General features: G+C 44.8%; 1 protein-coding gene across 3 annotated transcripts in view; it reads left to right on the forward strand.

Moving 5' to 3' along the window:
* COA1 (cytochrome c oxidase assembly factor 1) overlaps positions 1-15,643 on the forward strand; it is a 58,501-nt gene that overhangs the window by 7,740 nt on the left and 35,118 nt on the right. For 2 of the 3 annotated variants that reach the window (XM_068152566.1, XM_068152569.1), the window contains exons 2-3: positions 1,442-1,499; positions 5,917-6,033. The gene's annotated coding sequence lies outside the window, so the exon portion shown is untranslated. The remainder of the gene's footprint in view (positions 1-1,441; positions 1,500-5,916; positions 6,034-15,643) is intronic. The other variant, XM_068152567.1, reaches the window with a different exon arrangement.

Raw genomic sequence — 15,643 nt, forward strand, 5'->3', positions numbered from 1 at the left:
TGAATTAAATATTGTGTCTGTGAGGTGTGCAAGTAAGTAAGTAATTTTATAAGCAAACACCATATAAAGGAGAGGGAAGGGTGGATTCTCACATTAGTGCATAGCCTCTTACTCATTTACAGTTATTTTCTTCACTGATGTCTAGACCTGAAGTAAGTTCCTTATGCAGCTTTTGTAATGGCCACACGAACAGGAATGCCTGTGAAGCTGAGCTGCTCATATTTCCATGATGTGAAAGTACGTCCTCTCAAATATTTTGTAAAGTGGAGCTAGGGTAAATCAAGTCAGTAGAAAAGACAGGTGAAGAAGTTGAGCTCCAGCCCTGCCTTCAGTTCCACAGAGCAGGCATCCCTAAACGTGTTGTCCTATGTTTGCTACCCTGCAGGTAGCAAAGGACTTTCAGGATGTTGCAGCTTTCCTTTTCCCAGACACATTTAGTCTTTCTGCCTGGAAATCACATTTAGGCAGTTTTAAAGGACTTCATAAATTTGTCTGAGCTTTCCAGATGTCTGGTAGCTGTAGGAAGCAGACACTTATGAACTAGTTGCTGCATGTCTGTGAGCGTGAACTACAGAACATGGAGCAGCCCAGCAGGAGCAGCGTCGTGTGTGTGCTGTGCTGTCCAGCCATGCACAGTAAGTGCAAAGCTCTTCACAAATAGCAGGCTTGGTGCAGATGTCACACACATCTGAGCTTGTGTGCGGTCAGCCCCATGCTTTCAGATGGGAGCTACACAGTTCTTTGCATACACACCACACAGCTCCTGGCTCCTGGCTGTGCTGCAGCTGCTGCATATGCACCTGTTTTTTGATATCTGTTAAATCCTCTGCAGACATACAGGATTCCTGTCCCTCTAGTTTGCATCCTTATATCCACAGTCCTCCAAAGCCACAATGATCAGGACCCGTACTTGTTCTGCTTGACATTTTGATAATCCTCTTCCCTTCTAATGACAACTTGTTGGACTAAGACACTGATTCCATGGGAGACTTGGAGACAGTTTTAACAATTTTATACTGCCAGAGGTGAGCAGTGACAGTCTCCAGTCCTTTGCCATCCCAGCCCTCCTCGCTTTTGGTCCTCCTGCTACTTACCTCCCACTGATCCTGGCATGTGTTGCATCCCACCATTAGCCAATTTGACCTATTAGCCTGGAAGAAAAATAGCAGAAAGGTAGATGGCTTCCTCTGGAATAGTGAGGTAAATCATCTGCCTAAATGACAGATACAAGGTAAAGGATCAGAGGAGGTCCTGAACTTCTTCAAGTGCAGCTGGGAGGCTTGCAAAGGGGCTGAGAGACTGGACCTGGTGCTCTTTTTTTTTTTTTTTTGCAACAGTGACTTGTTAGATTAGCTTAGCTGCCTTTGAAGTGGTTGTTTGATTTCTTTCTTCTACAGAGGAGGCCTTACTTTGCATCTTTTTCTCTCCTTGTCATTTACAGCTATGCCATTCAATCTGGGGAATTTCGGGTGGATTCAGAGTTTTTGTCACACTACCAGGTAAGAATCATAGTTTTGGAAGGGTTATCAAGGATTTTCTACATTGTGCCCTTACAGGTAATTGCTTAACTTTCTTTAATATGCTTCTGTGGTTTCAAACCAGTTGGGTTATTTATTTTTTCCTAGCTCTTTGTATGTTGGGGGCTAAAAGCATTGTTGCCATCACGTTCAGAAACCCCTCTATGCTTTTTAGACATGCTTATTCCAAGGTACCTTCAAAAAATGTTTTGAATCCCTTGTCTTGCTCCCTTGAACTAGTTGGGAAATTGTACCTAAAGCTAAATACATCTTCTGTATTGGGTGGAAATCACTTTGAAATGAAACAGAAATTTGAGAGGCTTCTGTTGGCTGCCTCAGAGAGTGTCAGTCACGCTATATATTTCTTCCATCCCCCTTGAAGATTAATAAATAGAGACCAAAAAACCCACTTTATTTTCCCTGCTTCATAGCATCCACCTACTAAAAGAGCAAAAAACCTAAACACAATGAAATTCTGATTATTCCTTCTGTATTGTTTGGGAAATGATGGAAGACTTCAGCATGTTAATAAAGCAATTTAGACATGCGTCTGCCACAGTTGGTGGAGCACAGAAGATCAAAAGAACATTCTCATCTGCCTGACACACACACAGTGTTGGTTCATTAATGGCATACTTTTAGCGTAGGTTATAACTGTACACATCCTACAACAAAGCAGTGCCATGAAGTCCCCTGTCCTTAGGGAACAGAGGGAGCGGGGGGGGGGGGGGGGGGGGGGGAAAGTCTGGTTGATGAAAGCATTCTCAGCAGCTGAGAACATCACTAACTGTGAGAGGGTTTGCTGTGAACTTTGAAAGGGTGGGAAGCTGAACTGTGCACCATCTCCGTTTGATTGCATTGTTCAGAATGAATCCCCTGCTGATAAAATCATTCCTGGTAAAAGGCCTTCTAGCTTTCAGAGGCCTTGCAATCAAAGCATGCATAGTGGGGGCGTGTTAAGTATCAGGGCTCTGTAAAAGATGAACAAATTAGTGGGTTTGGGGCTGCCTGTCTGTTTTGGTGACAGAAAGTGAAGGTCTAAGTATATGTGTTTTAAACCAAATATGACCCAGGTTAGGTTCTGAGTGTCCATCCCTCCCTAACAGAGGAAAGAAAACCCATTTTGTTTGTCCTGATGATCATTCCATAGTGTCTCTAGTCTAAAGCCCTAAACTTCAGCTGGAAATCAGAAAGCTTACTATTTTTGCATTTTTATACAAAAAAGTCTACACATCCAGTTGAAGGAAATCCCAATTGTAGTGAAGCTAACTGGGCAGTTTCCAGATCAAATTAATTCCTGGCCTAGAAGTCCCTGACCTCTGAACATCATAGAATCCAACCCCCCTACCAAAGTAGGTTCTCCTAATGCAGGTCACACAGGAAAGCATCTGGATGGGTCTTAAAAGTCTCCAGAGAAGGAGACTCCACAACACCTCAGCAGCCTGTTCCACGGCTTTGTCACCCTCACAGCAAAGAAGTTTTTCATCATGTTGAGGTGGAATTTTCCTGTGTTCCATTTTGGATCTATTGCCCCCTGCCCTAGCACAGGAAGGGACTGGCACCTTCTTCTTGACACCCACCCTTCAGGTATTTATAAACATTAATAAGATCTCCTCAGTCTTCTTGAGGCTAAACAGCATCAAATCTCCCAGCTTTTTCTCATCAGACAAATGTTTCAGCCCCCTAATCATCCTCAGAACCTTCCATTGGACACTTCAGTATGTCACTGTCCCTCTTGACCTGGAGAGCCCAGAACTAGACACAATATTCCAGATGTGGTCTCAGCAGGGCAGAGTAGAGGGGGAGGAGAACCTCGACCTGCTGTCCATACTCAGTGAACCGCAGGATACCATTGTGGCACGGTGGCCTTGGCTAAAGGGCAGAGCAGCCAAAAAAGCCCTGGCCCTTTCTCTCTGTGAAAGTGCCTTGGCTGGTTGTTACTAAACCCTGGGAATAATGTGCCTGTGGATTGTACACAGCTAATCCTCTTTGTGCTTTGCTGACTGTAACCTGCTTAGTCTTACATGAAACATATTCGCTGTCTTTTCATGAGTCTGATCCAAAGCCTGTTGAAGTCAGTGGAAGGAGTCCAGATTTTTTTACCCATGGTTTTGGAGCTGGCTCTATATGAACAGCTGGTCTAGTACAGAGCCTCCTAGTCCAAAGACAAGGAAAATAAGCAGCACCAAACTGCATTGGACTCTGTGCTGTGTTAAAGATATAAATGAAAGTAAGGTGGAACTTGTAAAACCAGACTGGATGAAGCAGTCTGAAACATGCTACAGGGAGCAGCCTAGATGCTAGCAAGGGAATAAGTTAGCTAGTTAATGATTTCTTTTCCATAGCTTTTACTTTTCCACATATTCTGTAATGTAACAGTACTTGTTTTTTCCTTAGGCAAATAGATGCCAGAGAGCAGAACTGGAATGAGAACCTATGTAGCATTTGCTTTTATCTTACATTACAAAAGAAGTATGAATACCTTGTGTTATTCCAAGTATAAAATTGCAGGTGTCAAATCATTTGGTGCTTTAAGGGCTGTGCCAGAAAAATAATCCAGTAAAAATAGCTGTGTTCCATTAAAGCAGAGCAGATAGTATTGTTGTTACACCTCCTTACTTGCATGGCTCCAGCAGCATAAGATGGCACAAAACAAGAGACCAGCAAGAAACTTGCCTGTAATCACACCCAGCCTAGAAAGAAGACAGAAGGATGGAAACCAAATAAACCTAAGGTCCCAAAGTGAGAGCCTGTCTGGTTTGCTTTACAGTCTGATGGGACTTTTAAAATGCTGTTACACAAAAGCTGATACTGTCTCCCATAACGTCCTCATAGGTAAACTCAAGAACAGTGGGTTAGATGACTGCATTGTGAGGTGGGTTGGTAACTGGCTCAACAAGAGAGTTCAGAGAGTTGCAGTCTGGCACAGAGTCTGGTTGGAGGCCTGTAGCCTGTAGTGGTGTTCCCCGGGGATAGGTACTGGGCCCAGTTTTGTTCAGTATCTTCATCAGTGACCAGGATGAGAGGATTGAGTGCACCCTCAGCAAGTCTGCTGATGATATGAAACGGGGAAGGGTGGCTGACATACTGGAAGGCTGTGCTGCCATGCAATGAGATCTGCACAGGCTGGGGGCCTTGGTGAAGGCAAACTTCATGAAGTTCAATAAGGACAAGTGGAGAATCCTGCATATGGGGAGGAATAACACCAGGCACCAGTACAGACTAGGGGTGATACTGCTGGAAAGTAGCTCCATGGAGAAAGACCTCAGAGTCCTAGTGGACAGCAAGTTATCCATGGGACTGCAATGTGCCCTTGTGGCCGAGAGGGCCAATGGCATACAGGGGTCCATTAAGAAAAATGTGTCCAGCAGGTCTAGGGAGGTTCTCACCCTCTACTTTGCCCTGCTGAGACCACACCTGGAGTACTGTGTCCACCTGTGGGCTCTCCATTTTAAGAGTGGCAGGGATCTACTGGAGAGAGTCCAGTGGAGAACTACAAGGACGATTGTGGAACTTGAACATCTCTCCTATGGAGAACTACTGAGAGACCTGAGTCTGTTTAGCCTGAAGAAGAGAAGGCTGAGAGGGTATCTTATTAATGCCTATAAATATCTGAGGAGTGAGTGTCAAGATGAAGGTCTCTCTTCAGTGGTGCCCAGTGATAGGACAAGGAACAACAGATACAAGCTAGAACACAGGAGATTCTGCCTTAGCATAAGGAGACACTTATGAGGGAGCCCTGGAGTAGGCTGCCTGGAGAAGTTGTGGAATCTCCTTCTCTGGAGACTTTCAAAACCTGCCTAGATGCATTCCTGTGTGGCCTGCCCTAGGTGATCCTGCTTTGGCAGCGGGGTTGGACTCAATAATCTCTGGAGTCCCTTCCAACATCTAACGTTCTGTGATCTCAGGGGAGATCCCAAAGAATTAAAGCAATAGGTAATTTGTACTTGGTTCTGGATAAGTACATGGTCAACTCTCTGTTCTAATGACAGTGCTGTTTAAAAAGCAGAAGAATCTTTAGCTGGGAAGGGGAAAGAATTTTTTCATCTGCATGTTACAGGTGAGAGTGTAAACCAGGGCTTAAGATGGCTTGATGGGTTAGATAGTCAGCAGCTGCATTGCTTGTTGCAGAGAAACCTTGACTGCTGTCAAGTGCTTTACAGGCAAGGCTATCCTTACTAAGCTGAATAAGCCTTCAGGAAGAAGCTTGCTGTGGACATGAGCGGAGGCAGGAAGTATGAGGACAGGACACAGCAGAACACAATTTGATTTTTTTCACACATAATTTTTTCCTCCTTTTTGTTGCCCATTCCACAAAAGCTGGCTCTGAGGAAAATCTATTTAGTAGATTCTTTCTCTAAAAGAGGCAGAAGATTAACTGCATTTAACATTTTTCCAGGCCTCCAGAGCTGCAGTGAAACCTGGACGGAGAGAGCCTGCTTTGCTAAATTTGGGACACGCTTCTTCTGTCAATATAGATGTTAAGAAGCTTATTAAAGGACATAGCAGCTGACAAGTGAGTCTTTAATCTCTGTCAAATCCCATAAGTTTTTGACCAGTGTAAAGCAGTTAATGTGAAAAAGAAACTTCTACTCACCACTTCATGTGTGCTTCCAGATGAGATGTGTTTACTTGTATAGTGACAGTCAGAACACATTTTACTTAGCAATTTTCAGGGTGAATTTTATCTGCCTTAAAAAACACTCCCAAACCCCCCAGCTCTCTTTCCCGGCTTCTTGAATACCATGAGAGTCATTTTGTTGTCCACACTGGTATTTTAAGTAAGTGGCACATAGGGTGTGGCAGGCTGCATAGTATGCCGCTGAAGAGCAAGCCAGATCATACAATCATAGAATAGTAGAGGTTGGAATGGACTTCTAGAGATCATCCAGTCCAAACTCCCAGCCAAAGCAGGATCACCTAGGCCAGGTCACACAGGAACACATCCAGACAAGTCTTGAAAGTCTCCAGAGAAGGAGACTCCACAACCTCTCTGGGCAGCTTGCTCCAGGGCTCTGTTGCCCTCACAGCAAAGATGTTATTCCTCATGTTGAGCTGGACCTTCCTGTGTTCCAATTTGTATCGATTGCCCCTTGTCCTATCACAGGACACCATTAAAAAGAGCCTGGCCCCTTCTTGACCCCCACCCTTCAGATCTTTATAAACATTAATAGGATCCCCTCTCAATCTTCTCTTTTCCAGTCTAAACAGCCCCAGGTCTGTCAGCCTTTCCTCATCAGACAGACATTCCAGTCCCTTCATCCTCCTCATAGTTCTAAATGTTGATGGTGAAAGGCTGCGAAGTTATGTTATAAGGTCAGAAATTAAGGGCATGGTGATGCAGCAAAGCTTGCCTGTTCTGACAGAGGTACAAGGAAGGGGTTAACAGTCACATGTCCATTTACAGGAAAAACACTTCATTTGGTTATTTTTTTATGTTTTTCTTTGCAAACCACATGCTGACGCTGAACGCAAGTACCTCATGCTGCAATGAGTAAGTCCATCTTGGGTTCCTGTTTCATACAAGTTGTGCTCCTATTAAGCAGTGAAAAGGTGATACCAAAACCCAGAACCAGCTATGAAGGATAAATTAGGGTGGGGTATTTTCCAGGTTCTCAAAAAAAAAACCCAAAACAACACACCAGACAAAAAAAAGACCACTGCAGTAGGTCTGTCAGTCAGCAGATCAAAGGATGCATCTAGTGCACTTGGGTATGCTGTAACGTGAGTGATTTGTTCAGTAGTTAGCTCTAGTTAACTAACATGACTATTCATTCTGAAATAACCACTCTGGCAGTGTTTGCTCCCAGGCAAATACTTGTTCTGCTACAGTTCTTTCTCAGCTCGTCTGCTTCTGATCCCCTTTGCCAGTGCCAAAGTTGTTAGCCTTTGTAGTCATGAGAGTTAATTACCCACTCATTTTGTTCACTTTTCTGCATGGCCAAAAGCTTTTATGTCCTTGCCATGGCTGGGGAGTGGAAAGCCTAGCCTGTGTTAAGGGACTGTTTCTTATGCAATGTATGATTAATCGCTGCCAAGAAGTGGTCTGCCACATGTGTGCTGGCAGGTTGGTGGCTGTGCAGCTGCACTGCTTAATGACATAGCTGGGCTGGTTGAGTGTGGTGCATCTGATGGTTGAGACAGGCTCCAGGGCCCAGCAGGAGACTGAGGTTGGGTAAACTGAGCCACCTGGGAAGTGGTGGCTAGATATGGCATCTGGGGATAGATAGGATGGATCACAGAATCATAGAAGGGTTTGGGTTGGAAGGAACCTTAAAGATCATCTACTTCCAACCCACCTGCCATGGGCAGGGACACTTTGCTCTAGACCAGCTTGCTCAAGGACAGCTTGCTCTGGAACAGCTTGCTCAAGGACTTATCCAACTGGGCCTTGAACACTTCCAAGGAGAGGGCATCCATGACCTGCCTTGGCAATGTGTTCCAGTGTCTCACCACTCTCACTGTAAAGTATTTCTTCCTAATGTCTGGTCTAAATCTACTCTACTCAAGCTTACTTCCCTTAAATTCTCTACTTAATTCCCTCTCATCCTATCACCACAAGCCCATGTAAAACGTTTTTCCTAGCTTTCTTGTAGACTTGAAAGTCCTGGAAGGCCAAGGCTGGACATGTGGAGAGTGCAGCTACCAGCCATGGTACAAAGCAGTGAGTAAGGAGCAGAGGAGGAAGTTAACAGCAGGCTAATAATTCATGTAGCAACGAGCCGTACTCAGCATACCCCTTTGGTAATAGGCTGGACTCCCTTAGGTTTGGGAGTGGTTGTGGTAGTAGGAGAGGAGCATATATTATTGTTTAGCTTTCATATCAGGCCAAGAAAACTAGGTTTATCTCCAAGCCCAAAAGCGTTGTCCCTGCCAAAGCAGATACTCAAATGCAATGCTCTTCAGAGGTTGTGGCCTCCAGTAGTAGGACGCGCAGCAGAGACCACATCCTTTGAGCATCTCTAATCTCTGGAGGTTTTCACTTGAATTATGTTTTCCCTTTTCAGCTAAATAAACCATAGCAAAGAGCCTTTCACTCTGTGCTAAGATATTCTCAAGTGCTCTTGTTTCCAAGGGCGACTTTACTGGGGGCAGCAATGCAAGCTCAGAATGAGCCCTTATGTGTCCCTGTTACAGATTTACTTCCCATGATGCAGACAGCTTGATTTGTGAAAGAAAAAAAAACACAACAAAAGGACAAAACAGCAAAACAAAACTCAGCCCACAGCCTGTTCAGGAGAGAAAAACACAGACTGACTCTGCTACAGAGGAAGTGTCAAACAGAAACATTTCAAAGCAGGAAAGCTTCTAGTCTTCATGTGCACGATAAAAATCCTTTAACAAGAGTAAGTCACACAACTGTGACTATTTTTGTGCTTTAAAAGCTTCCTGTTTAATACCTGTGGGATACGTCTGTGCAGCTAGCTGGAGGCCAATTTTTAACCTTGGCCCATTGAAATCTATTGACCTGTGGTTTGGTACAGAGCTGGCCATTGTTTTTTTCCTGCTTTGAAATGAGGGCTATCTGGGAGCCTCTAGCTAGTTTTGCAAAGTAGCCAGATACTGAAAATTTTGCTTAATTAAGCAATTGTCAGAGTGAAAAACTCACCATAATGCTTTTATACTGAATCTGGTAGGTAGTGAGAGGACATTAAGTGCACGTGTAATTCCAGAGCTGGTTCATTCTGATTTGAGCTAAGCAGCAGTTGTGGAAAGAGGAGGCTGAACTGGGGTGTTCTGCTGTTGAACAGACAATTTTCTTTCTAGAGCCAAGTCTCGTGGCAATGCTCTGCAGGGCTCGTGATTCATAAAGTCGGTCGAGCGCTGCAGGGAGCTGTGTCTTGATTTGTGGCTTATGAAAACAGGAGTTTGCTAATAAATGCATTCTTCAGAATTACAGCCCAGCACATTCTTAAAAGTGGAGTTCATGGCTTTGTCTTGAACAGTAGCCTCCTATGATTACTGCACACTGTGCTTTTATGATAGGTGAGGCAGCTTCTTTGTGGCCCACTTAGTTATGCCACCACTAAATGGAGAAAAAGAATTGCGATGACCCCATCTAAAAGGAGAGAAGCAAACAACATAGTGCTGCCATTGATGAAACAAACTTGCTTTAAGCACATTCTCTAGCTAGTCTGACTCATCCATCCTCAAATATGTGTAATTCTCTTCTTCCTTCTTGCCCTTCCCTAAGCCATATGACAAACCAGTGCTTTGACTGGAAGCTGGAGTGCATTATGGGGATGCTTCTCAGAGCAGTCAGGGATGGAGACTGGGCAGGGACTGAACCAAGGTACTGAGAAAGAAAACTGGAGCCAGGTTGCAGGAGCTGCTTATGTCAAGTGTTGCTTCTTAGGGCGGGCTCTGGAAGGATATACCCATATGTGAGTAAGCCATCCGTTAGTTAGCAGCTCTCTTTCTGCCTGTCTACCTCTTATGCCTGGAGTTCTCCCTGTTGTTTTCCTCCTGATGCAGGCTTTGGTTTTTGGGAGACTGGATGTTTCTTTCCCTGCCATCTGCCCATGCTCAATGCTAGAAATTTCAGTTTTAAATCCAAAATATTGAGAGGAAAAAAAGCATTCCCTGGTTATGAAATAATTGAGTCAAACATACTGTTAAATTCATAGAATAATAGAATTGTTTGCGTTGGAAAGGACCTTAAAGATCATCTAGTGTCAACCCCTGGGCCATGGGCAGGGACAGCTCCTACTACACCAATTTGCTTAAGGCCTCATCCATTGTGGCTTTGAACAATTCCAGGGTTAGTCTCCACAACCTCTCTGGACAACCTCTTCTAGTGCCTTACCACTCTCATGGGGAAGAATTTCTTCCTAATGTCTGGTCTAAATGCAGTTTGAACTACTGAATGTATTTCTGGCAGCAGGATCTGAGATCTGGAGATCTGAGCCAAGGGTGGCAAACAGTGATTGTCCACAGAAACCACATGGAATATGGCTAGCCAGATGTTTGTGTTTTAAAACTATGTAGTACAGGTGAGCAGAAGTATTTTGGTACAGTTAAGAGAGACAGAAAAGAACTGATTTTCCAGATATACCAAACTAGGAAGCGTTGGTTAGTTGTTCACAGTGCACCATTTTTCCTAATGCCAGCCAGACACACGGTTTTGGGGATGTACTTCTAGTATGTATTGAGCTTTGGAATCTACCTTCACCAATTTAATTCCCATATCAGAACACATCATAAATGTTTTCTTCTCTTATCCATGTGTGTTTGTATCCATCTGTGTGTATCCCATTATTAACAGTTAACATTAACTGTAAGCATCAGGGATGAAATGGACTGCAAAATTTCCGTGCCATCTGCCCAAACAGCTGATTGGCTTCAAAAAGAATACTCAGATGTTTATGGAAGCTGGACTGGATGATGAGGATGATGCAGGCCCTGGGTAAGGTGGAAAAAGAAATAATTTCTCAATTGGCAAACTTCTTGGAAAATCAGAAATTTCTGCTGTCTGATATGACATGCAGGGTTCCAGTTTTCTGCTTCACAAGAACTGTGTTAGCACATAGACTGAGCAAAACAAAGTTAATGGTATCACAAAAGGTTTTGATAAGTTGTCCTAATTCGGGAGAAAATTTCTCACCCTTCCATGGAAAAGAGCCGCTTGTCAGCATGGGCCAAGGCTGCAGCCAGCCCAGTTGCAGCAGCAGCAGCAGCTGCATCTCTGGTTTTGTTCTTCCACAGGGTGACAGCAGCACCAGGGTCAGTGTTAGGATGGCAAGTCTGTAGATGAAAGAATACAAATTTGATTAGAGGATTGGTTATGCTGTTAGTCAAATTCAGCCAATTGCTTTTATGCTGAACAACACTCAGAGCCTGATGGAGCCAGTGGGAGTTTTGCCATCAGCTTCCCTGGGAGGGCAGGATTTTGCTCATCAGTTACATTAGCCCTGCCTTTATGGAAGCATATGGGAGCAAATGCAAAAGTTTTGAATTGAAGGAGCCAGTAAGCAGCTTTACACATTTACTTTGTTACACAGGTAAAAACTGAGACAGCCAAACCCATCTGCTGGACCTTCAACACGTCTCTGAATACCCCATGTTAGAGCATTCTTTTCTATTTTATTTATGGCCTTGGCTGCCTGAATGAGTGCATCTGGAGCTCAGATGCCTCTGCCCTTATTGTAAGTTAGTTAACTCAAAAAAACTGCACATGCTGTCAGATCTTTGCTGTGGAAGTGCCAGGCTCTGTAGCAGAGGTGCATTTATGTCTCTGTACGTTCTTTTCTGTGAAAAGGCTGTAGAACTTTATGCATAAACAATCTTCTCTGCCTCTTTTCCACCCCCCCTCCCTCTTTTGTTACACACTGTGGACTAGCATTGAATATTCAGGGAAAGCTCCCCAGAGAGATTAGGGACATGGACAGATTTTAAACAGGCCCTTAATGCATGGACATGAAAGGACAAATGTTCCAGTGGGAATACTAATGCAAATGTCCTGCTTTTTGGTCAAAATGCATTAAACAGCTGCTTGCATGTTGAAGATATCTTTTAAATCGATGCAGACTGGAAATCATAACAGTTATAAATAGAGAGCTTGCTATTTCCTCAGTGTAGTAGCCAAATAGAGTAAAAGTACTTCACTGACACCCTTTATTATAAAGCATACAACAGCGTCAAGTACCAGTGCTGGAGAGAAGCACATCTACAAAGCCCTTTCTGCAGGGCTCTGAGACCTAGACCTAAATCCTGCTGAAACTTATTTCAGACAGGAGTTGTCTGTGCCCTTTCCAGAGAGCTATGGGAAATGAGACTTAACAGCAGTAGGAATTAGGTGTTCTGACATAAACTGCTGTTGCCAGTTACTCTGATTACACCACCATGGAAGGTAGCCTCTTATTTTAGCCTGTTTATAGCATACTTATTTTTTAATAAATCTATGTTAAAACAAATGCAGTGAAGCCATTGCATAAACAAACAGTACCAGCACATATATTTGGACCAGCTGCACAGTAATTGAATTTGAGTGGAATGCAAACTGACAACCTAGATGGGTCAGCATCTGAACCTGGGGTGTGTAACAGTGACACAACAATATCAAAGCTTTACATCACCGCGTGCTTGGTATTTATTATTATGATATATGCACGTTAAAGGAGAGCTTGACAGATTTAAAATTCATATAATGAAAAGATATTTCAAGTACCTTATGTTTCTGAAAGAAATATATTACCCTAGCATTGTTCTGAGAGCATATATTGCCTCCAGCTCCGGAGCCTTCAGAACAGCACCTGCTGCAGTGGGTCCAGAGGAGCAGGACCTGTGGAGCAGGTTCATACAAAAATGATGCAAGGGCTGGAGCACCTCTCCTATAAGGACAAGCTGAGAGAGTTGGGGGTGTTCAACCTGGAGAATAGAAGGCTCTGGGGGAGACCTTGTGGCCTTTGAGTACTCAAAGAGGCCAACAAGAAAGATGGGGACAATCTTTCTAGCATGGCCTGTTGTGACAGGACAAGCGGTGATAGTCTTAGACTAAAAGGCAGAGATTTAGACTAGATACAAGGAACAATTTTTTTACACTGCAGGTGGTGAAGCAGTGGCCCAAACTGTCCAGAAAGGTGGTAGATGTCCCATCCCAGGAAACATTCCAGCTCACATTGCATGGGGCTTTGAGCAAATGTCCCTGCTGAGTGCAGGGGTTTGGACTAGATGACTTTTAAAGGCCTTTTCCTGCCTATGATTCTGTTATTTTATTGCTTTAAGTTTGCCCTATGGTTCCTTCAGCCTGACTCTATCTCATTGCTGTGCCCCAGTTCATGAACTGGAACCAAGTATCATTTGCAGTGCAGAAGTGCAGCAGCTTCCATATAATCCCTAGACTGTTTAAGTTTCCATCATGGACCACATTTCATCATCATTGCCTTTATTGCCTGCACCATCCCCGCACCTCTTCTGTTTGGCTTTTCTTTGCTTTCTACCAATTCAGACATTTTTTTCCAACTTCACAGCTTTTCCTGGTCTGTTGTTCCCTGTTGTGCTCTTTAAACCATTCTGTGGAGACATGCTCCCTGCACTAGATGTTGTTCCCGACTTGATTCTGAGCTCATTTTGGGGCTGCATAGGGTGCATGCATCCTGTTAGCTGCTTAGAAGTCAGTGGTGGGGTCCCACTCTGCAGCTGGAAGACATAGGTGGAATTGCAGCTGCTGTCCAGGGGAGATGTAATTTGGGATTCTTTCAGGGTGAGGTGGCCTCTCTAACTTTAGCCTTGCTCTCAATAATACTTGTGGTGTAACCACGCTCAACAGCTTGTGGTTTGGATGTTAAAGGGAACAAATCCCTTTGAGAAGGCGACTGCCCTTGACATAAATGGCAAGACTTCAAGATGTCTGCATTCACACATGTCATGAAAGCCAATCAGACAGCAAGACCAGACAGACCCCTCGCCACGGGCTGCTCCTTGCTGAAGTCAATACTCATGAGCCTCTGAGAAGGTGCCGCTAGTGTTAACCAGGGTGTCCTTGCATGCCACTGCTCTTCCTCTCTGACCTAAAACACGTGGATGTCTCTTATGACAAGTGCCACCGCCATGATTGGCTGTTTCTCACAGGTACATGGAGAAGAGGAAATGCCAGAAGGAGGAAGCATTTTTCCAAGCTTGCAGCACCTACTTCTCCACAGGTGCACTGTGCAGTGTGTTGGATTGTGCTGCTGCCATGCTGATGGATACAAAAGACAGGGGTGAAGGAAACAAAAAGCAAGGCTAGGGAGTGAAATGAAGACACACTTAACAGTGCTGCTTTCATCCCAAGGAAAAGGTCAATAACGCTTGCCTATGTGTCCAGAAGATGGCACCGGCAGCCCGAGCCTGCAGGCAGCTCGCCCTGCCCAGCCCTGGCTGGAAACGGCCTCTCTGCTCCAGTGTCTCAGCCTCCTTAGAGACTCTCAGCAGCTCAGCTTGTGCTTTCCTTCCCTGGCTCCAGGCTGGGCCCAGGGGTGACTGGCATAGGGATGACCAGTACTTCTTGAGTGACACAATTCTAAACACAAAAAGAGGAAACCATGCTTTATCTGCTCCATTTTGGGGGAATCTCTGTGTCAGTGAAAGGTATAGAATCATAGAATTGTTCCAGCTGCAAAAGACCTCCAAGATCATTGAGTCTAACCATCAACCCAACACCACTATACCCACTAAACCACATCCCAGAGTGCCATGGCTGCATGTTTTTGAACACCTACAGGGACAGTGACTCCACCCTGAGCAGCCTGTTCCAGTGCCGATCACTCTTCCAGTGAGGAAGTTTTTCTTAACAGATGGACCTGGAGCAGGGTTTTGGCACTGTGGTACAAGGCTTTCAGCCAAAGTGCAAGGCAGGGAGACACCTGGATGCTGGAGAGCCCTCAGCTCAGCACCCCTGAGCAGTGAAGCCCTTTTGCTGCACAGGGCAGTGGGTAATATTGTCAAGCACACTTGAGGAGCTAGACAAGTTAGGCTTTTCCACAAGAGTGATTCTGGCTTTTATGTTTCCTTTCTTGAGATGGGAAGATAGCTTTCTTAGTTTAGGCAATGGTTTCCAGCCTCAGAAGCCACAGGGATCCATGCTGGGTTTGGAGGATATCCTGCTTTCCACGCTGGCCAATGGCCCCATTTTCCCTTACTAGCATTTACTGCTATTGGTTAACAAAGTACCTTTCTTTTCCCCTTTTCCTTACCCCATCTCACCTCAGTGGGAGCCAAAAACTGTCTCCTGTGCCTGCTGCTGTGGTGGGAAGGGGAAAGCAGGCACCAGGCCAGCTGCTGGCTGCTGCCAGCCCTCATGCTCCAGCTGCTGCGCTCCTTCTGTGGCAGCCGTTGGGTGGTGTACGCCAGCAGGCAGGACGGGATGTTGGGGGGAGAGCAGGGGGCTGTCTGCTGGTCACGTTGATTACTTTATGCCCAAACCCAACCCAACAAAACAGCATCCAAAATAACCCCGAAACCCTGACAGCTCCGTTCTGGACTAGTTCTTAGGCACTGCTATTTTGCATCTAGTGGCATGAAATTGGAAAGCAGGCTGGAATGAACTCCTGATATCTGGGCATAGTGTGTTTGCTGTGTGCCTTTAGTTTAACATTGTCCTGAAATGACCCTTGTGCTTTATACACTGAATGGCTAAAAGTAACTGG

This window comes from Melanerpes formicivorus, unplaced genomic scaffold (assembly GCF_026170545.1).
Source record: "Melanerpes formicivorus ecotype bairdi unplaced genomic scaffold, bMelFor1.0.p_v2 SCAF_24, whole genome shotgun sequence".
NCBI lineage: Eukaryota > Metazoa > Chordata > Aves > Piciformes > Picidae > Melanerpes > Melanerpes formicivorus.